The sequence below is a fragment of the Theropithecus gelada genome, chromosome 18, assembly GCF_003255815.1.
Source record: "Theropithecus gelada isolate Dixy chromosome 18, Tgel_1.0, whole genome shotgun sequence".
NCBI lineage: Eukaryota > Metazoa > Chordata > Mammalia > Primates > Cercopithecidae > Theropithecus > Theropithecus gelada.
In genome coordinates this window covers 2114758-2136733 of record NC_037686.1, presented here as the reverse complement: position 1 = coordinate 2136733, position 21976 = coordinate 2114758, and the positions used below count along the sequence as shown (strand labels likewise).

The following is a 21976-nucleotide window of genomic DNA, read 5'->3' as shown; positions in this document are numbered from 1 at the left end:
CTGTGCTCATTGATCTCTGCTGCCAATTCAGAATCCCTAGTTGGGAGAAAACTCCAGGCCACAGTGTCTCCCAAATCCAAAAGACACAAATCAGACTATCTTGGTCTAGGAGAAAGAGCCCCCTGGCTTGAGGTGGGGTGGCTGGGGCTAACAGCATAGCTTTCTGCATAGGATTCTTCCTCATGATATTCTCCCCACACTGCCACCTTTCACATTCTGAAAGTCTGTGAAAAACCTCCAAATTCAGGTCTCCAAGTGTTACATATACCATCTCCTGGTGCATTATGCATTTGCAGGGTGCGTCTCATACTTCGGTACTAGACATATATTATATTGCCATCCCAGTGAAAGCTATGATACTAAGAATCCAATTTTAGCATCCTATTACACTATTGTCTTCAACTGGAAATTAAGACATGAAAACCAGTAACTTTCAGTGATCCAAGTGTTTTGAAAGTGAAATTAAAAATATGACCAGTTAGCTGGGTATGGTGGTATGTGCCTGTAGTCCCAGCTACTCAGGAGGCTGAGGCAGGAGAATCGCTTGAACCCAGGAGGCTGAGGTTGCAGTGAGCCAAGATTGCTCCACTGCACTCCAGCCTCCAGTCTCACCAAAAAAAAAAAAAAAAAATGTATATGTATATATGTGTGTGTGTGTATATATATGTGTATATATGACCAGCATCTGTCTTTTTTAAGGAAGGCCATGTGCTTTTAAAGTTTGTTGAAACTTACCCTTTGCTTTTCTTATTTTTATTTGTGCTTGGTATTTTCTCGAGACCCAGGGGCACAGAAGCAATGGAGAGGCACAGTTTTCTGTGACCTGTCACTGATTATGGTCACACTGGAAATTCTCAGTAAGGAAATGGAGATGCCAGTTGTTATAAAGGGATTGTTATAAAAGGCTTAAGCGTTTCATTTTCCAGTGTGTATTCTTCAGTTGGTTTAAACTGAAATCACACAGAACAATGTTCTTTGTAAAATGATTTTTTTGTTGAAGTTCAAATTCTATCTGGCTTAGCAGTAGAAGCACATGAATTGGCCATTTGGATGGATTATGTGTGAATGGACCTTGGATATCATGTCTCCATTACTCTTAATAAATAAAAATCTTGCCTGTAATCCCAGCACTTTGGGAGGCCAAGGCAGGCACATCAGCTGAGGTCAGGAGTTTGAGACCAGCCTGGCCAACATGGCGAAACCTCTTCTCTACTAAAAATACAAAAATTAGCCGGGTGTGGTGGTGGGCATTGCAGTGAGCCGAGATTGCTCCCCTGCACTCCAGCCTGGGTGACAAAAGCAAAACTCCCTCTCAAAAAAAAAAAAAAAAAAACAATTCTGTTTGACAGTTAAAATAAAACTGTTTTAAAGAGCATGAATTGTACTCAAAAGGTCATAAGCAAAACTCCGTCTCAAAAAAAAAAATCTGTTTGACAGTTAAAATTGTTTTAAAGGGCATGAATTGTACTCAAAAGGTCATAAAAAATTATTGTATAAGTTGTTCATTTAATCTAAGCATCAGTTACTAACACATGACTTATAAAACACATAGTTTTTATGTCCAGAATCACAGAGTTTAACAGTTATGTCATGTACTAGAAATCCATAGTTGGCTTCCATGTCTCCCCTCTCATTTTTAAGAGTCAGCACCCTTTTATGTGGGGGACACATCCTCTCAAACCCCTCCACAAATATTTCTTCCTAGTGATTGTCACATTCCCAGTACACCCCTCCTCTAGCCAAGGATGATCGGTTCGGGGCAACACCTGACCCAGCGAAGACCAGTAAGAGTCCTTCCCTGCGATTTTTAAAATTATAGTTGGAAAAACAGATTCAGTTCCTCTCAAGTGGCAAAACTGGAAAGTGCTGTGCCTTGGGGTAGGGGCAGCCTCCTGGGAGAGAGAGGAGGCTGGTCTGGAACCATCTGAAGTCTGAAGTCCTGCCCAAGCAGACTGTCCAGAAGGCCAGGAACCCCAACATTGAGGCTGCGGGGTGTGGGCCACAGGAGAACCGTGGGCAGAGGGGAAGCAGTCTGCAGCTGGAAGGGGGAACCCCCACATTAAGGCCGTGGGGTGTGGGCCACAGGAGAACCGTGGGCAGACAGGAAGCAGTCTGCAGTTGGAAGGGGGCACCCCCACATTGAGGCTGTGGGGTGTGGGCCACAGGAGAACCGTGGGCAGAAGAAGCAGTCTGCAGTTGGAAGGGGGCACCCCCACATTGAGGCTGCAGGGTGTGGGCCACAGGAGAACCGTGGGCAAAGGGGAAGCAGTCTGCAGTTGGAAGGGGGCACCCCCACATTGAGGCTGCGGGGTGTGGGCCACAGGAGAACCGTGGGCAGAAGAAGCAGTCTGCAGTTGGAAGGGGGCACCCCCACATTGAGGCTGCGGGGTGTGGGCCACAGGAGAACCGTGGGCAGAGGGGTAGCAGTCTGCAGCTGGAAGGGGGCAGAGCCTTTGCCTCTGGAGTCAGATCTTTGGGGGAATGGGAAGTGGGGTGCTCCAAAGACACCAGGGGAGAGCGAGTGTCAGAGATGATCCAAGCCAGAGAAGCAAAACAAGCTGGCAGGATCCTTCACCCCCGATGCTTCCTCTCCCCATGGCCCCTCCCTCTGCTCTGCCCTAGGCGGGGGAAGGAAAGGGAATAAGGGTAAAGGCCGGCCACCTGCCACTGCACCAGCCTGGTGGGGGACAGGGTGAGATTCGATCTTCAATCAGGTCAGGGTTTTGCCCACCAGCAGGAGGAGACCATTCTACTTTCTAAATTGAGATTATGCTGGTAACTTATTACCGAAAAAAGACTGTCTGTTATCTAAGAGAGAGCAGAAAAGTCATGGGATATGCCAGGTTTTTATCCCAGGGCAAGGGAAGATTAACCTCACTGGATACATTTTAAATTGGAATGTATTTTTTATCTCATTAATTTAGAATAAGATGAAAATAAAATCACATTTTGAATACACCCCACAATTTGTGTTTGTTCAACCAGGGACCGTGGTAGACAGTCAGTCTCTTTCTTTCTTAGTTCAGAGGGGTTTTGGTCTATTGAAGAAAGATTATTACTATCAAGTTTTTAAAGTAAGCTATCCTTTCAGCATTTTGAAAAAGGGAATACATTAAAGGCATGATTCTGAATGGTTAAGTCTATAGTCTCCAAATCAGGGCCCCAGGATCCCCAGGCACACAATCGCCTTTTCTGTTTCTTGGTCCATCAGAATGTACAGAGTCAGAGGTTTAAAAACTAAACATATCCAGAAATGTTTACATACTCATGTTACAGATTAGTGTGTGGTTTCAAATTTGATAGCTTATAATTAGTATGCTAAGTATGAGAGCTTGTGTGTCCCAGAAATTTAGCATGGGAGCAGAGGAGGCCTTCTGCCTGGTTGGGGTCTACATTTTTCCTCAGGATTTTTATCAATCTAGCTTTTTTTTAAAACAATAACCTAACAGAAAAATGACCATCTCAACTTAAATGCTTTAGGAAATTCTTTGTGAAGATATAAACACTGAACATAGTCATCTGTTTTTTCAGATTCACAGATTTGAGAAATAGAATGTCATGGGGGAAAATGTCATGTTTTCTCACTTAAAAATTTCAACGACTCTAAATTAGAATGTCTTTTAAGAATTATTGATACGTTAAATTTTGGGGCAGCTTTTTTTCTCGCTGGTGCTTAAAAATAATGTGTTTTATAATAGATGGTCTCTTGTATAAAATGATACATGAATGAAGGAATTTGCTGAAAACAGACTTTTTTAATGTTATCCTCTAACTTTAAGGGAACCACTTCTGTTCCTGCTCCTGGGCCCCTCTGAGAGTGCTTCATGGGGCCAGCAAGTGTGTGTTGGGGACTCATATGCAACACTCGAGGCCTCCAAATTGACTCTCCACTGAGTCCCAGAACTCCAGAGGAAGTTTCAAAGTCATAAGGAATGTTCTTGAGGATTAGGGAGGTCAGTAAAGGGCTTGGGCTGGCCCAGATGGAATGAGCCCAAAATGGGCTTGAGTGGATGAGCCTGATTTAGGACTCCACTTCGCCGTGGGGAAGCTCAGGAAACGTCTGAACCAAACTCTGGCCACATGGGACTCATCTGTCCCCTGGGGATGCCATGCCCATTAAACACTCTCCGAAGCTGTATCTCCAGCGGGAAAGCCATCCCACCCACTGGATTCCTTGAGTTAACTATGACCCCCTGAGTTTAAGCTGGTCTTCTTTGCTCTTCTTGGTATGACCCCAGGGATTGAAAGGCATTTGTTGAAGCATTATAAAAGTGAAAATGTGGTGAGCATGACCCGGAAGTGAATCAAACGGAGCATCGTGAGAGATAAGGAAACACCTTTTGGCATAGCGCAGGTTGAAGTTGTTAACGGGCAGGCCGTCTTTTACAATGTGGTGCCCTTGGTGTTTACTGTGGAGTTGGCTAAGTTCCAGCCTGTTAGATCTTCTCCATCATCACTTCAGTGTCAATGACTTTTAACTCTAATACATGAATATTTTTGTGATAATTAATTCCATTGCTTTTCGAAAAAGCATTCAAATGAAAGGAAAAATCAAATGGAACAGTCTGTTGAAGCATCAGTTATTTTAGGAAGAGAATCAAGTGATTGTGGATTCAAGGCAATGGATGTATTTAATCAAAAACCTCATTGTTTGAATAATTGTAGAAAACCTCTTCCAAGTGTAAAATTTTAAATCTGCCCTACAGAGCATTACACAACTTCATGTATGTTCAGTGACAAAAAATCTGTCAACAAATTGATGCTTCAGTTTTCCATTTTATACATAGTTATTGAAATCCATAATTATGTTGATGCATTTTAAAATATACTTACTTTTCTTAATATAAGAATAATAATTAAAAGTTTTTTATGACAAAAGACTTTATAAACAAACTATAAAGATAAATGACATACTAGGAGAAAACATTTGTAATTATATAATTAGCAAAGGCTTGCTTTCTGTGATACATAAGGGATTATAACAATTCAGCTGGAATGAAAGAGAAATAGCCTATAGGAAAAACTAGAAAATAGTATTCATCAACAATGTACAAAAAAAGACATACAAATCACTAATGAGTCAAATAAAAAGAAAATCAACCCCATTAAGAATAAAGATGTAGGCTGGGCACAGTGGCTCATGCCTGTAACCCCAGTACTTTGGGAGGCCAAGGTAGGCGGATCACCTGAGGTCAAAGTCAGCCTGGCCAACATGGTGAAACACTGTCTCTACTAAAAATACAAAAATTAGCTAGGCATGGCAGCGGGCGCCTGTGATCCCAGCTATTCAGGAGGCTAAGGCCAGAGAATCATTTGAACGCTGGAGGCGGAGGTTACAGTGAGCCAAGATCACGCCACTGCATCCCCACCTGGGCAACAAAGTGCCACTCCGTCTCAAAAAGAAAAAAAGAATAAAGATAGAAATTGAAATGTTAAGAAAAACCCATATCTTGTCTGTTGAAGAACAAATGACAAAAATAAATGGACCAATTTGGTATTGGTGAGGGTGTATTTAACGAGGAACTTTTATGTGGGATATATAATTTTCAAAGTTTGTTTTTTGGAGACAAGTTTGATATTGTCTATCAAAATTTAAAATATGCACACTTCATGATCCATTAAGATGTTAACCTACAGAAATACTGTGGCACAAATGTGCAGAGATAAGTTAAGACTTCTGAATGCAAGACTGTAAAAAATAGTGAAATGTCAGTCCAGTCAGGGGATTGGTTAAATAAATCATGTTAACTATGAAAAATATGCAGTCTTTTTAAAAGGCCAGGTGCAGTGGCTGATGCCTGTAATCCCAGCACTTTCAGAGTCCGAGGCAAAAGGCTTTCTTGAGCCAAGGAGTTCGAGACTAGCCTAGGCAAGCAACATAGGGAGACTCAATCTCTAAAATATATATATATTTTCTTTTTTAAATTATCCAGGCATGGTGGCACATGCCTGTGGTCCCAGCTACTTGAGAGGCTGAGGTGGGAAGATCGCTTGAGCCTAGGAGTTCGAGGCTGCAGTAAGCTGTGATCGCACCAATACACTGCAGCCTGGGTGACAGAGTGAGACCCTGTCTCAAAAAAATAAAAAAAATTTAAAAACCAAATAAATTTAAAAAGGACTGCAATATATATGTATGTACTGATATAGTAAATAGACTGTTTAGTTAAAAAGGCAGCTGTCATAACAGGCAGTCTTTCGTAACAAACTCCTTCCGAGATAACAATATTAATGCCATCATGGGGGGAGCCCTCATGACCTAAACACCTCCCGTTAGGCCCTACCTCCCAACACTGCTGCATCGGGGATCAAGTTTCCAACAGTTGAACTTTGAGGAATACATTTAAACTGTAGTGCACACTAGATGTTAATAATGAATACTTGTGGGAAATGGAATTCAAGATGGGGTGGGAGAACTTTCTATTTTATAAATTTTTTAATTTTGGAAAATTTTATGAAAAACATGTATGACTTTGTAAAGAAAAAAATTAGAAAACTGGAAAATAAATAAACATAGGAGAGAAAATTGTTACCACAATTCCACCATCTAGATACAACCATTATTAACATTGTGGGATACTACTTTTACATGTTTATTTTTTCATGTGTGTGTGTGTGTGGTGTGTGTGGGTATGTATCTTCTGAATTTTCCAAAGTATCAATATTTTCTGAAATACATACTTAATAATGGCTTTACAATTACAATATTCCATTACTGAACAGTGTCATAACTAATTTAACTATTCCACATTATCTTGTTTATAATTTTTAAGTATTACAAATAATGTTGAGATTGACATCCTGATACACAAATCTTTGCCTCTCTCTCTGGTTATTTCCTTAAAATAGATTCCTAAAAGTGGGTTTACTGGATTAAAGTATATGAGCATTAGTTTTTAGTACTAATTCATTTTTAAAGATGAATATATTCTAATCTTAAAAATCATAGTATGGAAGACTATGAGGTGAAAAATAAAAGCCTCACATTTTTCTTTGTTGCCAACATGTAGCATTTTAAATTCTTTGGATACAGACAAAACATAGAAGTCCACAGAAGTCTTTAGAAAACAGCCCAGTGGGTAGACTTTTTCTGACGTAGGAATACATATATCTACCATACAACAGTATTTCCAGACATTTCATGACAAAGTCATCTTTCTAATGGCCAATCAAGTGTTCATACAATAAGTATACAGAAAACACAGTCAGCTGAAAATCAATTAGAGAGGACTTGAAATGAAACTGACACGCGGAGAGGAGCATCCAGGTGAAGACAACTGTTTTGGTGGTGGTGATTAGGCTGTACTCCTCTGAATAGCTTTTGCTGTCTTCAAACTGGGAAGCAGTTATGGCCAGGCCCTGTGTTTTTTGGTCAGAGGGCTCCCCAGTTCAGGGCTTTCTCCACTAAACTCTGGACTCAATCCCTCTACATCTGTGACCAGCAAACATTTTCTGTGAGGGACCGGGCAGTTAACGTGTCAGGCATTGCACAGCATGCCAGCTCTGTTGCAACCGTGAGACTTTGCCATTGAACTGCAGAGACAGCCATAGAAAATACTTAAAAGAAGGAGCCTGACTGGGCTCCAGGAAAACTTCACTGATGGACCCTGAAATTGACTTTCATGTAATTTTCATGTTGCATGATCTAGTCTTCTTTTGACTTTTTTTTTTCCCCAATCATTTAAACATGTAAAAAGCATTCTTAGCTTGTGGGGCGGGATTTAGCCAGAGGGATGTAGTTTGCAGACACCTGTTTGCAGAAAATGGAGCAGGAACAATTTCCAAGGAGAGGATGAAATTGCCTTGTATACAAAAGATTGTCCTACACTGGAGACAGACTTAACTCATTAGCTATTTTTATCTGACAGTGTCCTAGAGGAAAAGCCTTGCTGGCGTTAGATATTTAAATCTTTCCTAGACAAAGCAAGTGAAAATTGTGTGCCAGCTTCTCCAGGATGGGGATTGGAGGGCTGCAGAAGGAAGCGTCCACCTTTGGTGATTCTCTGCTGCTGTGGTGCTACCCCCCTGAAGTCCATGTTGTTCCCATTTTGCTGGCAGTGGGCAGCAGGAAATGTAGAAGAATGAGTGCTTTTTATGTCAGTATGGTCAGCCTGAGCTACATAGGCGACTAGGCAACTCACTGTCCCTTGTCTCCTAATGTCTTTCACTTCCACAGTTTTTAGATGTATCTCCTCGAATGACGAGAGGTAGATATGTGTGTGTGTTGGATGGGGGAGATGAGGGTGAAGGGCAGGAAATAAACCATAAATCTGAGAAATTTAAAGGTCAGCCACTTCCTGTTTCTCTTGGAAATCCTTGCAGAAAAGAACTGGGAATGGCCACAGAGAATGCTTAATACAGCGTCATTTCAGTTTCATCAATGAGGAAATAAAAACCCAGAAACAGGGAGGCATTTGTCCCTGAGAGCTCTTAGGAGGCAGAACCAGGTGTGGAGCCCGGGACCAGGCTCCTGGATTTCTGCTCTGACCTCCACCTTAGTAAGCCTGATGCCTTTGGAGAAGGTTCAGCATTCGAAGCCAAGCAAATTATCACAGAAGCCAATGAAATGGTATTTCGTAGCAGGACATGGCCCCTAATGCTTGGGCCAGCAGGTTCCACTGGGTGGACAGGGTTGGTCTGGCAAAGGGCACGTGGTCCTTCTCCTGGCTTCTTCACTCTGGGGCTCTAGGTGGCCACACCCCGCAGCCAGGCTGGCGGTGTCTCAGCCACCTTGGAGAACAGAATGAGGGCTCCATGTGGACCGGCTTAGAGAATGGAAGCCTCACTTGGACAGCTCCGCTGGTTCCAAGCCCTTTCCATGCAATGGAGGCAAAGCTGCCTCCCTCTCATAGCCTCTCCTTGGGCACACACACAAGAAAGGTTTTTCAGTGTTGAATTTGGAAGAAGTGATATTTCTCCCTCACAGCATCTGAATTTAATTTATAGTCTTCTCCTTCAACTAACTACAAATAAACTTAAGGCCTTACTGAACAGCTGGGCCAGAATATTATTTTTGGAAGTCATGGGGACCAGTAAATGGAAGGGGACACTGATTCATTTCTATCTCTCTGATCATCTGCATCAGGGGATTTCAGGGCTATTTAGACAAAAGCTTCCAAATTGGTTGAAGTCCTGAGTTAGGATCCAGGAATCATATGAAGTAGGGGTTCGTGTTGAGGTTATTAACTTTTATAAACCACAAAACAGGATATGCCTATTTATTTCCCACTCCCTTTTGATCCTTGGTTGGTATGAATAAAATAATTTTCACTAGTGTTAGATGACTTTGTTATGTTTTATGCACTGTTCAGAAGTCTTTGGCCAACATATTGAATTAACTATAAAAATGGTGAAGCCAAAGTGTGGGCTACAGTGGGGGCAGAGCCAGTGTTGACCTGCATTCTAACTGAGCTCTGACCTGGGGCAAGTCACTTCACATTGCAAATGAAAGCTGTGCCAGTGTAGTGCATAGGGTGTCTCTTAGGTTATGCGCACCGTGATTCCAAAACACAGTCAATGGTGTCTTTCTTCATAAGTAGCTTGTGTCTTCCTGGCATGGCAAGAAAGGGAGTATTATTTATTTCTCACTGGATTCCAAGAGAAAAGAGAAGGAAGCCAATGTCTAGACTTCAAGTCCAAGTGCTGATAAGGCTCATGTTTCTCTCTGTGACCTATCAATGAAATAAGAATGGCCTACCTGAGTTCTAACTGCGTCTTAGCAATTAATGACCATTTTCACTCACTCCATGTAGCAAACTTGGGAATCTCTCCGCCATTCAAAAGAACTTCATCAGTGTCTCCCAGGCACGAATGAGAGCCCCTTGATGTGGGACAAGCTTTGCCAGTGTACAGGGCTGCAGCAGGCTCCTTCCACACCCCACACTTGGTGGCATAGTTTCAATGGCACACTGAAAATGGCCCTGTGGCCCCCTTCCAGCGGGTGGCTTTTGGAGCTGTAGGAAGAGGGGACAGAGTTCCGTAGATGGCTTTCGGTCAGGCCATCCCTGTGGTATCTCACTGGACATTTTATTAAGTGCTTCTACATCTGCAGACTAATATTTACAAAGGCGAGACACTTTGATGAGAACTGGAAAATGATCCCAAGCAATGTTTAAAGATATTGTATAATTTATGTAGAATAATCAGCTCTTCATCCAGCTCCCATTTTTCTTTCCTGTAAGAATCTGTACAGAAAAATTCAAAAGGACTTTCTTCACTTTATTGAGAGAAACGGAAGAGCAGCTGGAGTTAGGTAGGAAGGGCCAGGGTGCTGTTGCCATCTGTCTTCAGAGAGGGGCCAGCGGGGCTTCCGAGGGCCTGCACTTGTTAATCAGCGACTGCTTTTGGAGAGTTTCTGGCTTGCTGCTGTTACCCTCAGGCATCTACAACGTCTGAGTCTCCTGGATGTTGGTACTGTGTCTTTAAGAGAACAAAGTTGCTTTACCCAGGAAGGCAGCTGTAAAATGGTGAAAAAGTCATTAATTTGAGTCAAAGCCCTGATTTTGAGTCCTACCGAAGCTACTTTTTCTCTATGTGACATTGAGAAAGTCACTTTGCCTCAGCTTCCCCATTTATAAAATTTCAATGATAAATGGCTTTCCCAGTGATTTGGGAGGTTTAACTACTATACATATGTTCAAGCTGGAACATAAAGGAGCTAATCAAATTATCACAGTTGAGAGACCAGCCTGGCCAACATGATGAAACCCAATCTCTATTAAAAATACAAAAATTAGCCAGGCGTGGTGGTGGGGACCTGTAATCCCAGCTACTCAGGAGGCTGAAACAGGAGAATCACTTGAACCCAGGAGGCAGAGGTTGCAGTGAGCTGTGATCGCACCACTGCACTCCAGCCTGGGCCATAGGAGCGAGACACTGTCTCAGAAAAAGAAAGAAAAAAAAACTCCAACAAATTATCACAGTTGAAAATATGAATAATGTTAGCTATCCAAGACTTATGCTGCTCTACGTGTAATGTTCAGTCACTTATTCAGTGCTTACTGTGTGCTAGGCTCTGCCATAGGTCCTGAGGGGATGAAAAGAAAATACATTACTTACCTTCCTGATTTAGCCCACTGAGGCTAACAATCTGAAACTTTTAAAGTTTCTTTTAAGATAGTTTAAGATGTTGAGTGAATGGACTGGATGTCAAGGAGAAATCCATCTTTCAACATGTCAGAATTTGTAAAGGAAAAAATTTGTAGAACAGTGTAGTGAGTGTCTCAAGCTGAAGTTGACTATAGTCATCTGATTCAATCGTCAGAAGAAGCTTTCCTGTTTTCTTCTTGCTGAATTTATATGGAGTCTGAAAAGGATGGAGAAATTATATTCTGTTATTGTTTGTTTCTTAAATTGTAAACATTGCGATGAAGTGATTTTTGAACTGCTTCGAGATATTCCTGTGAGATAGATGGGGTTTGCCATGTAGGGTTTTGGGGATCTGGCTTGAGGGGTGGGTATACGTCACTCCCACAAATGGCTGGCTCCGCTTTATCCAAGATGCACAGGGTTTGTGGAAAGGTCAGGTTACTATATAATTGAGAAAGAAAAGGTACTGTTTTTAGCTAAGCTACCTAACAATCTACGGCATATTATTTTTCCAGTGTATCACTGGTAATCAAAGCTGCTGAAGCTGCAGTGTTTCCAGAAATCATTCTCTGGTTTGAAAATCTTCTGGAAACCAAATGGCCCTGACCTCAGACACACTCGCTATTATAAGTTCTTGGGCTTGTTAGGCTTTGGGGTAAGTGGGAATGGTTTGGTTTAAAAGAACACTTCACCCACATATTAAGCCAATTTTCTGGGAACAGCAGTTCTTGAGGGGGAATAGGAAGAGATGTGAGAGCTGGCGCCTGCTCCCTGGACAGATATGTGGCCCTGTGAGGGGACGGGGGGGCCACAGAAGCTCCTCGTGCCATAAATGTTCTCAGTTCCAACCCCAGTCACATAGGCTACATTACTGAAAGGCAAGGCTGAAACTCGTTTGTGACCCTCTTGCTTGGTTTGACAAAGCTCTTCTTGTTCACATTTCTTCAGGCCCCAAGGTTTGGATCAGGTTGCCCTGTGCAATTATGTTTATTCTTGGTTGTGTAAAATTGTTTCTAAGGTTTTTTTCATGGGAATTAAAATAAAAGAATTTTAACATCAATAACTTATTTTCCTGGTTGCAAAAGTAATTATGCTAATTCTAGAAATCATAAAAATAGACTAAAATCTCTACGTATGGAATTAAATCATTTCTAAACTATGGAGTGATAATTACTGCTATTATACTTATGTCTTCTTACTATAGCTTTTATCAAACAAATATGAGATATCATTTCACATATCTTAATAAAATTGAATCACATGGAATATAGTATTTTTAGTTTTCTATATTTATTATATTTAACAATCTCTTGGCCAATATTCTTTGTCAACCTAATTTCAAGTGGATGAATAGTATTCCATAATACGGACTTTTCTTAATATCTTCAACCATTTTCCCATTGTTATTTCCTATTCTTTGTTTTTGTAAATAGTGCTTCTAATGATGTGTTCTTGATCTTGGACCAGAATATGTTCCATTAATCTGTCCTCAGATCTCTTTCTATAGACAGGTAGCAGACAACCTTTCAAAAAACACCCTTTTAGCCACCTCTCTGAGTGAAATTAAGCCTTGCATCAAAGACCACATTTGCCACACCCTCCAAAGGGTCTTTTATTGGGATACTGGCTATGATTCACTAATAGTGTAGGTAGGGAAACCACGGCCTGCCTTTTACTGACTCGTGTGGCAGGAAATGCTCTGCTTTAGGAGGTTGCCGTGTGGAAGCGGAGCTCTGCCCGTGTGCTTGTATCTGAGTGGTGACGCTGAGAAGTGAGACTTGACTTGCAGTCTTGAGTTGGGGCTGCCACCATTGGGGTTCAGTTCCTAATCCCTGATTCAGTGAGTTGGCAATGAACAAACCTTTATCCCAGAGAACATATTCCCAATAAAAGCAACAACACTATGAACAAGAACAAACCCCTTTCTAGTGCTCGAGATGGACAAGCCCTATGCCGGACATGGGCTGGCATCTCATTTAACCCCCTCCCCACCATCCATGAAATAGCCTTCTTATCCCTATTTTGTAGATGAGATAACAGAACCAGAAAAGTTCACACCAAATGAGGTTTTGCTCAGTCACTTGTTTGTTAAGTAATTTCTGTCTAAAAATAATTTTTCAATGTAAAAATCTTTTATTAATGCCAGTGCTCAAAAGCTGCTATTCTTACAGCTTTGCTTCATTATACCTACACATTCAGTAGAAAGTATTTCTTTTCTTTTTTTCTTTTTCTTTTTTTTTTTTTTTTTTTTTTGAGACGGAGTCTTGCTCTGTCACCCAGGGTGGAGTGCTCTGTCGCCATCTGGGCTCACTGCAAGCTCTGCCTCCCTGGGTCAAGCGATTCTCCTACCTCAGCCTCTTGAGTAGCTGGGATTACAGGCGCGTGCTACCACGCCCGGCTAATTTTTGTATTTTTAGTAGAGACGGGGTTTCATCCTGCTGGCCAGGATGGTCTCCAACTCCTGACGTCGTGATCTGCCCACATTGGCCTCCCAAAGTGTTGCGATTACAGGCCTGAGCCACCCCGCCCGGCCTGAATATTTCTTATTAAATTTCAAACAGAGGTAGGTGACATTTCATATACACCAGCATATGATCTTAGAAGCACTATATTTGTGAATGTCTCAACTTTACAAATGGATCTTCTCTATGCAAATGTACGGTGCTGCTTTTCAAAGAGCAATGTGCCCCCACACCTACTTTTTTTTTTTTGAGACGGAGTCTTGCTCTGTCGCCCAGGCTGGAGTGCAGTGGCATGATCTTGGCTCACTGCAAGCTCCGCCTCCTGGGTTCACACCATTCTCCTGCCTCAGCCTCCTGAGTAGCTGGGATTACAGGCGCCTGCCACCACGCCCAGCTAATTTTTTGTATTTTTTAGTAGAGACGGGGTTTCACCGTGTTCACCAGGATGGTCTTGATCTCCTGACCTCGTGATCCGCCCGCCTCTTAAAGGAAGTGGGGGATGTGTTTGTGAAAGTCTGATTGGAAAGATAACATGGTCGTGCATCTATTTTTTGCCTTGTATTTATACTTTAAGCTTTTTGGGCAATTTGCCTAGAAGTAATTGACTTCCTTTGCCCTCCCCACCACCGACCACCCCGATCCTTTCAGGTTGGAAATAGGTTTCCATAACATTTGGTCAGTCTGGTCAGTGGGTATTGTAAAGCCATTAGACTGTGTCAAATTTGGTGCATCCTGCATCGAGTGGCCTCTCATTCACTTCTATTTCCGAGCTTAAAGCCAAATATAGATACTTACGTTTCACTTTGGTTTGTTTTTTTTTTTTTTTTTTTTTTTCCCAGCAATTTGTATTCCTTCCTCCCTCCCTCCGTTTCTTCTTTCCCTCCTTCTTCCTTCTCTCTCTTCTTCTTTCTTTCTTGTCATTTAATCTGGCAGATAAAGTTGGGCAGCCGCCTATCAAAGGTCAGAGGGGACCCCTGTTTTCTGCTCCAGGAAAGAGCACCGTTACAGATGCTCTGTGATGGAGAATTCATAGAAAAGAGGAACCTTGGCACGCTGAGCTGAGCGAGAGGCACACACACGGCAGAATCCAGCATCCGAGTTTCCAGGCTTTCCGCCCTCCCTTCCTACCCTTCTCTCAGAAGAGCCCTGCTGGCTGGTCAATACTGTGAGGCCCACTTTAGAATCGCTAATTAAACTCTTAGGCACTTCCCTTCTCTGTAAGGAGAAGAAGAGTTAGAAACTCATGAGATCAATCGGTTCTCTTCATAGGACTTGAAATGACCTGGGCTTTTATCAGAAGCAAGGTCAGGGCTGCAGGGAGGGGCTAAGACAGGACATGCTCATTGGACAGAGCTGGAAGAGATTTGTATTTGACTCGTACTCACCTCCTCAGAGACTGCAGATGTGGAGAGTCTCCTTTTCCTCCCAAGGACCTCTGCAAAGCATTTGTGCGTAAGACAGAATGTTTGAGGGGATGGGCGCTCTGTACCAGCTGGATACACCGTGTGCTCAATTGGAAAACCCCGTAATGGAGTCGATGGGGATTTGACGTGTACCTACCACACAGTATTCAGAAATGCTGGTTGGAGGTTTTGTGCCTTGGAAGAGGAATGGCTGCCCTCCCTGCCTCTCTTCATTTGAAACTCAGTTATACAAGCTTATCTCTTAAAACAAATTTCAAGAGTTTGGGCAGGCACATTACCTGTCATCACTGCTTGGATGCTTATCTTTTGGTGAAGTGAATGATACCTTTAACTCAATTATTAAACTCAATTACATCTTTTCTGTTGAAAGTGCTTGATGACACATTGATTTCTCCTATGTTAACTGAATTCAGCAACAGGTTTTAAGTCTTACTCGATAAGCCTAAGCATTCTGTTGTCAAGACAGAATAAGATGAATCGAGGCCTGAGAGCTTAGGGGGTGGTTATCAACCATGATAAACATCTAAATTACCTGGAATGCTTTGGAAAAATATAGGCATTGAGGTGCTACTCCTGAGGATTTGGACTCAGGAGGTGTGGAGGGGACTGCCCCAAAGTTTCTGACCTGTGGCCAGGTGTAAGGACCCCTGACTAGTAAAGAGGATGCACGCATGCACATACGAACCCTAGGCAAACTGATAACTGCTGTTACCGACAGATAAACAGTACACTAGGAGAGTGGTTTCTCTGATCATTCAAACGGCTCTTTGCGTGGTTACCTGGCTAATTCCCATACAGAGTCCATTTCTTTACACCTCCTGGTCTTCACCCCCAGTCTCAGTCACTGTGGTTGGATATTTTCCATTTGCTTCTCCAGACCATGAGCCCCCTTGGTGTGAGTTAGGAGGCTGGCCTGTGTGCGTTGCACTTAGATGCCCTCCTGCCTCCCAGCTTCTGACTGGGTTTAGCCAATGGGGGTTGATGGGAGATAGGGTGCTAATGGTTGCCACCATTGAAAACCCTGTGGTTCTTTAGTCTCCTTTGTAGCTTCTTCTAAACCTAGACTACACCAACCAATATCACCCCTTCATTACACTCTCTTCAGTCCCACAATTTAAGGGAACCATCTGTGTTCTGCCTGGATGTGAGAAATGGTACATTTGATAAAGAAAGCAATTAATACATTAATTATGCTAGAGATCAAAGAATTTAAAAATCTTGAACATAGGAAAACTCATCAATACAATTCAATCAGAGCATGTTAGGGCCATAAGGGGTTCTCCTATGAATATCCCTTATTTCTGCATTGCAGAGGTGAAGTGTTGTTTAAAATAGAAGTCCGATGAATAGAAAGTCACGGAGAATTTTCTGAATTTCTCATTTAAGGAATGTGTTGTGGCACTTTCTTTTCATCTATGTTTCCTCAATAAATAAGCTATGATCCTCAATAAAGAGAATCCAAGTGGGAGCTCTGTCCTCTGCTTACTGACGGGGTAACCCACTTTTCATACATTCATTTCAGGACCTCCTCTGCATTAAGTTTCTGGGGAGACAGGAATGACTAGAAGAATAGTTCCTGGGGAGACAGGAATGAATAGAAGATAGTCTCCGCCTGCAGGAGCTTACAATTGTGGGGGTGCGGGAAAGACTTGTAAACAAATAGTTCAAGTGTTACAAGTATACATTGAGGTCTGCCTAAGGTACATGCAGAGCAGAGGCAAGGAAGTGCCTCCCTCAGCATTCTGCGTCCAAGCAGTGACTTCTTGAAGGAGATATCCGAGTGGCATCACGAAGGAAATGTAGGAAGCAGCATTCTTCATATGAAGGTGAACAGGCAAACAGAAATGAAGCAAAAGCAGCAGGGACTGCAAGCAGGCTGCTGTGCCTGAAGTTCTGTGAGTGCTTGGAGGGTGGCAGGAGGAAAGGCAGGCACCGAACTCAGCCTGTGCAGTGCACAAGCCCACTTGATTGGCATGCCTTGACTCAAACGCTGGAGTAGCTTCCCTTGGAGAAAGTTGAAAACTTTACGGAGGTAGACAGAAGCACACATGAAAACATGGAATGAGGATTTTAGTTGATCTTGATGAAAATCTGTGGAAAGAATGAGGAAGGGAAGGAAAATGCAGAATGATTAAGTGATGTTAAGGGGCACAGAAACAAGGTGGGAAATAAAATTATCAATGTTCACAGGAAACACCAAAGCATAAAGCTGATCTTCCCACTGGACATTGAGGTCGCAGGGTTCTCAAGAACCACTCTGTGTTCTTACTCATTTGCAGAGGAAAAATAGTTTTATTATCTATACTCAGATAAATATATTTAGATTAAAATGAGGAAAAGCCAAGTGCATTCCTTGGGAGAGAGATCTTGTGTTACAGGGGATGCTGCCTGCAGAGAAGGTGGACTGGCCCTGGGCTAGCATAAGCCAAGATCTGACAGTGCTCAGGGCTGAAAATGACACTGAGGGTGTTGTCATAGTCTGTTCCTGCCTCTGTAAGTAAATTTTAAAGACTGAGCAGCTTATAAACAACAGACATTTATTTCTCACAGTTCTTGCTGGGAAGCCTGAGGTATAGACACCAGCCGATTCAGTGTCTGGTGAGAGCCCATTTCCTGGTTGATAGACAGCCCCCCTTGCTGTGTCCTCACAGGGTGGGAAAAGGGAGTCCCCTGGAGTCTCTTTTATAAGGGCATATATCCCACTCACAAGGGCCATGTGTATGACCTCATCACCTCCCAACAGCTCCACCTAACACCATCGCTTTGAGGATTAGGATCCAACATAGGAATTCTGGGGGAACACAAACGTTCAGACCATAGCAGGTAGATTTGGCCAATTTCCTGCCATGCTACACGTGGGATTGGCCACTCATTTTAATCTAAAACATACACGACAGGCATTTTGTTTTCTGGGAAAAAAAGCCTTGGACATTGAGGAACGATTTTGAATTTTAGCCTGTTTCCTTTAAATATGACATTTCTAGCTCCTCTTCCTGTTAAAAAAAAAAAAAAAACTCCTAAATTATTTACTTGTCTCTCTTTTATTGTAAGAAAGTTTGGCTGGAGCAGCAGGGATCCATTATCACAATATAATAGTGTTTTTCTTATCTATCAATGCCTTCAGAATACTTCCTGACAAATTTATAAATTTGTGTGGATATTTCATAACAGTACGATTTTCATCCTGTATGCTTTGCACTTATTTATCAGTCTCATTAGCCTGTTTTGAGACGTAAAGAACCTTTATTTATTTATTTATTTTTTGAGACGGAGTCTTGCTCTGTCGCCCAGGTGATCTCGGCTCACTGCAAGCTCCGCCTCCCGGGTTCACGCCATTCTCCTGCTTCAGTCTCCTGAGTAGCTGGGACTACAGGCACCTGCCACCATGCCCGGCTAATTTTTTGTGTGTTTTTAGTAGAGATGGGGTTTCACCGTGTTAGCCAGGATGATCTCGATCTCCTGACCTCGTGATCTGTCGGCCTCGGCCTCCCAAAGTGCTGGGATTACAGGCGTGAGCCACCGCGCCTGGCCCTGTTTTGAGATTTCTATGTTGAATTTTCTTATCATTAGGATGAATAAGATGCTGTTTTAAAAAGTCAGCTTCACATTAATTTTTATGACACCAATAATTTTAATATTACCCATTGCCGACATATCAATTTTTAAAAATCTTTTTATGCCATTGTAAATATAATTTTTTGTAAGTCATGTCAATTCAATTAAATACAACATATGTTTATTGATCACTCACTCTATGTCGGGATATTGTACTTGATGCTGGAAATGCAGGAGGATTAATTTATAGTCTCTGTCCTGGGTAGTACACAGGCTTCAGATGACCACACGTACCATTAGTGTTTGCATTATACTCCCTACCTCCCTTTTTCTCTCCCACCCTCTCTCCCACTCTCTCCGTTTTTTTCCCTTTCTTCCCAAAGTAGCACTTTTTGAGTGCCAGTAAGCATTACAATTTAAGTTTTTTTAAAATTTATTTTTTCTATATTTTCATGTGATATCTGCTGTTCCATATTTAGATTCCAGTTAATGTCTAGGAAATTGCAGCCTTAATAGAGAAGAGAGAAGGGGACTCAGGAGGAAGGAAGTGTAGGAGATTCATTTCATAATTGATCAAGGTAGGAGTACTGGCTTTTAGTTTATTGCCAATGAACAATCCAAACATCAAACACTAAAACCTGTGTGTACTAAGAGCCCCCTAAATAGGGGTTGGATGTGGCAAGGGCTGGGTGGAGAAGCTTGGTCAGCAAATGGGCTTGGAGCTGCGTGTTGCCTGATACATTACGGGGGAAGGAAGAGGAGGACTATTCCAGGAAAGTGGACAGCACGTTAAAAGGAAAGGAGGAAGGAAAGATGTTGGAGTGTCTTAGGAAGCGCAGGCAGGTGACTGGAGTCTGTGTTGTGATGAGGCCTGATGCGTGAGAGATGGGGTGTCCGGAGTTTAAAGGGTCTGGAATGCTGGGGCTGGGTAGCTGGGGTCGGGGAGAGTCACTGTGAGGAACCAGGAGGAGTCTGAAATTGAGTCAGGCTGGTCCAGTTTTGACTCTTGGGACTGTGATCTAGGAGATCTAGCTATTGACAATACTAGGGGCAAAAAAAAATATGTATCCTCTCTGAGTCCTATTGTGTTCATCTTGAAAATAAAAATGACAATACCTTGTGGAACTTTGTGACAATGAAACAAATATATTCATGTGTTAATTCGTTAATTCATTCCATTATTCACTCATTTACTTAGCAGCTGTTTTTCACATGTCTGCTCCATGGCAGCCACCTTCCAGGTGAAGGAGGTGAAGCAGATGAACCAAAGAACCAATGATGTGAAGTGTCTGATGCGAGGACAGCTAATATGTGACAGAATAGGTTTACTGCGACAATTGTCATTACCATTAGTCTCTAACAACTTGTTGAGGCAAAGGAGGGGCCTGGCCACACTTGTGTACTAGAAAGCTGATCCTGGGACCAGTGTTTCCTTCTATCATGTCTCAGGCCTCATCTCCGGAAATTCACAGCTGAGAAGCTCTAATGTGCTGGTGGAATGATGTCTGGTAGAGTTTTCATCATCTGAAATTATTGAAATGGAGTTCTTGGTAAAGAAAATAGCAAATAAAAGCAGGATCAAAGTTGCTAAGGGTAAATAAAATCAAATCACGTGGGGATCCACAGTCAAACCAACTCCATGTATTCATGCGGGAGGGATGAGAGAGGAGGAAGCCCGTGGCAGGTGAGGAAAGGGGGCCTCCATGGCAAGGGCTGGAGCTTTGCATTCGGGCTGCACAACCCACTCCTCCTGGGGTCACTTGATCTCTCTTATCTCCTGTTTCTTTCTTTCCTGAAAGAAGAATGATGCCAGTTCCTACTTCACAGGACTGTACTGGAACTCAGCTAAAAGAAGGGCTTGTAGCCTAACAGTGCTAGCAGGTTACTGTCCCTGACACCTGGCACATGCCCTACAAAATTTGATTGATTCAACAAAGGATGATAAAGAGAACATTTAATTCTACCGGATACCAAATAAGTAGGGTCCCTTTCTTACCTCTCCTTTCTCTCTCTCTCTCTCTTTTTTTTTTTTTTTTTTTTTTTTTTTGAGACAGAGTTTCACTCTTTCGCCCAGGCTGGAGTAAAATGACATGATCTCGGCTCACTGCAACCTCCACCCTCCAGGTTCAAGTGATTCTCCTGCCTCAGCCTCCTGAGTAGCTGGGATTACAGACACCCACCACCATGCCTGGCTGATTTTTGTATTTTTAGTAGACACGGGGTTTCACCATGTTGGCCAGGCTGGTCTTGAATTCCTGACCTCAGGAGGTCAGCCTGCCTCGGCCTCCCAGAGCACTGGGATGACAGGCATGAGCCCCCGCGCCCGGCCCTCTCCTTTCTCTTAATTGAATTGATTGATTATTTAATAAAAATGACTAAATAGACTGGTTGTTTTGATATCAAACAAGTATACAGCTGGCTGTCACTTGAGGCTTTCCTGTCCCTCGAACCTTAGTTGTACAGCCTCAGAGAGCCCAGAGATCTCAGGACAATTTCTGCAAATTCTCAAAGTCTTCTGCCTGAGGATTCCCACTAAATGTCCTAAAAGATTCTACCTCACATCAGATTAAAGACAAAACTCAGTGCCCTCAGACTCTTGCAGCAAGCCTTTCATGAGGAACTTTCGAAGTTCTGCGTGTCACAGGAAGAGCCCACACCGGGCCCTGCAGGGCTGGCACCACCTGAGTGGCTCCCCCTTTGTGTGCAGGCTTCTCCTCTTTCTAGTTCCCCTCCATTTCCCAAAGCCACAGCCAGCATCATTGCCTGGAGGAAAGCATTTCTGCCCTTACCTGGACTCCTTGGGATCTCTCATTCTACCCCAAGAATTTACCAAGGAAAACATCCAAACAAATATAGTCCCTCTTCTGAGAGAAATTCTGATCCTGGCCTCTAAGTGAATATAAATATTTCCCTCTTATCATAAAAAAACCCCACAAAACAGCTTTTTAGAGTAGCTGGATATAAAATGAAGTTAAAACATGTAAGTCATTTGGCCCTATAGTCTTCATCTGTAAAATCAGCATATTCACATTTGCCTAAGAGAAGTCCGTCTTTATACCAGCTTCAGGCAAGGTATGCAAAGGTGGACAACGGTGATGGATGCTTAGTGTGGGAATCCCATGGGCCACCCAAAACCGTAAGCAGCGGCCTCAGTGAACACTGCAGAATCGAGAGGTGACGTCCACATCCATGAGGGCAACCTTCTGTGACAGGTGGTGCCACCTCCGACTCACAGGATGCTGCCGATGCCATCAGTCAGGTGTGGTTGCCATTCCTGCATCCTATATGTTCAATATAATATGATAGAATCAAATCGTGGTCTTTTCTTTTGAAATGTCCCTCATTACAGTCTGGAGAGAGGCATTTTGAGGTCCAGGGTACAATTTTTAAAGAAAATCGAGAAGACTGGAGTTTGCTTTACTTTGGTTTCTGGTTTGTAATTCTGGGCAA

The 21976-nt window shown here is 42.7% G+C and overlaps 1 protein-coding gene across 2 annotated transcripts in view; it reads left to right on the top strand.

Moving 5' to 3' along the window:
- PIEZO2 (piezo type mechanosensitive ion channel component 2) overlaps nucleotides 1–21976 on the top strand; it is a 462335-nt gene that overhangs the window by 45875 nt on the left and 394484 nt on the right. The window lies entirely within an intron of this gene.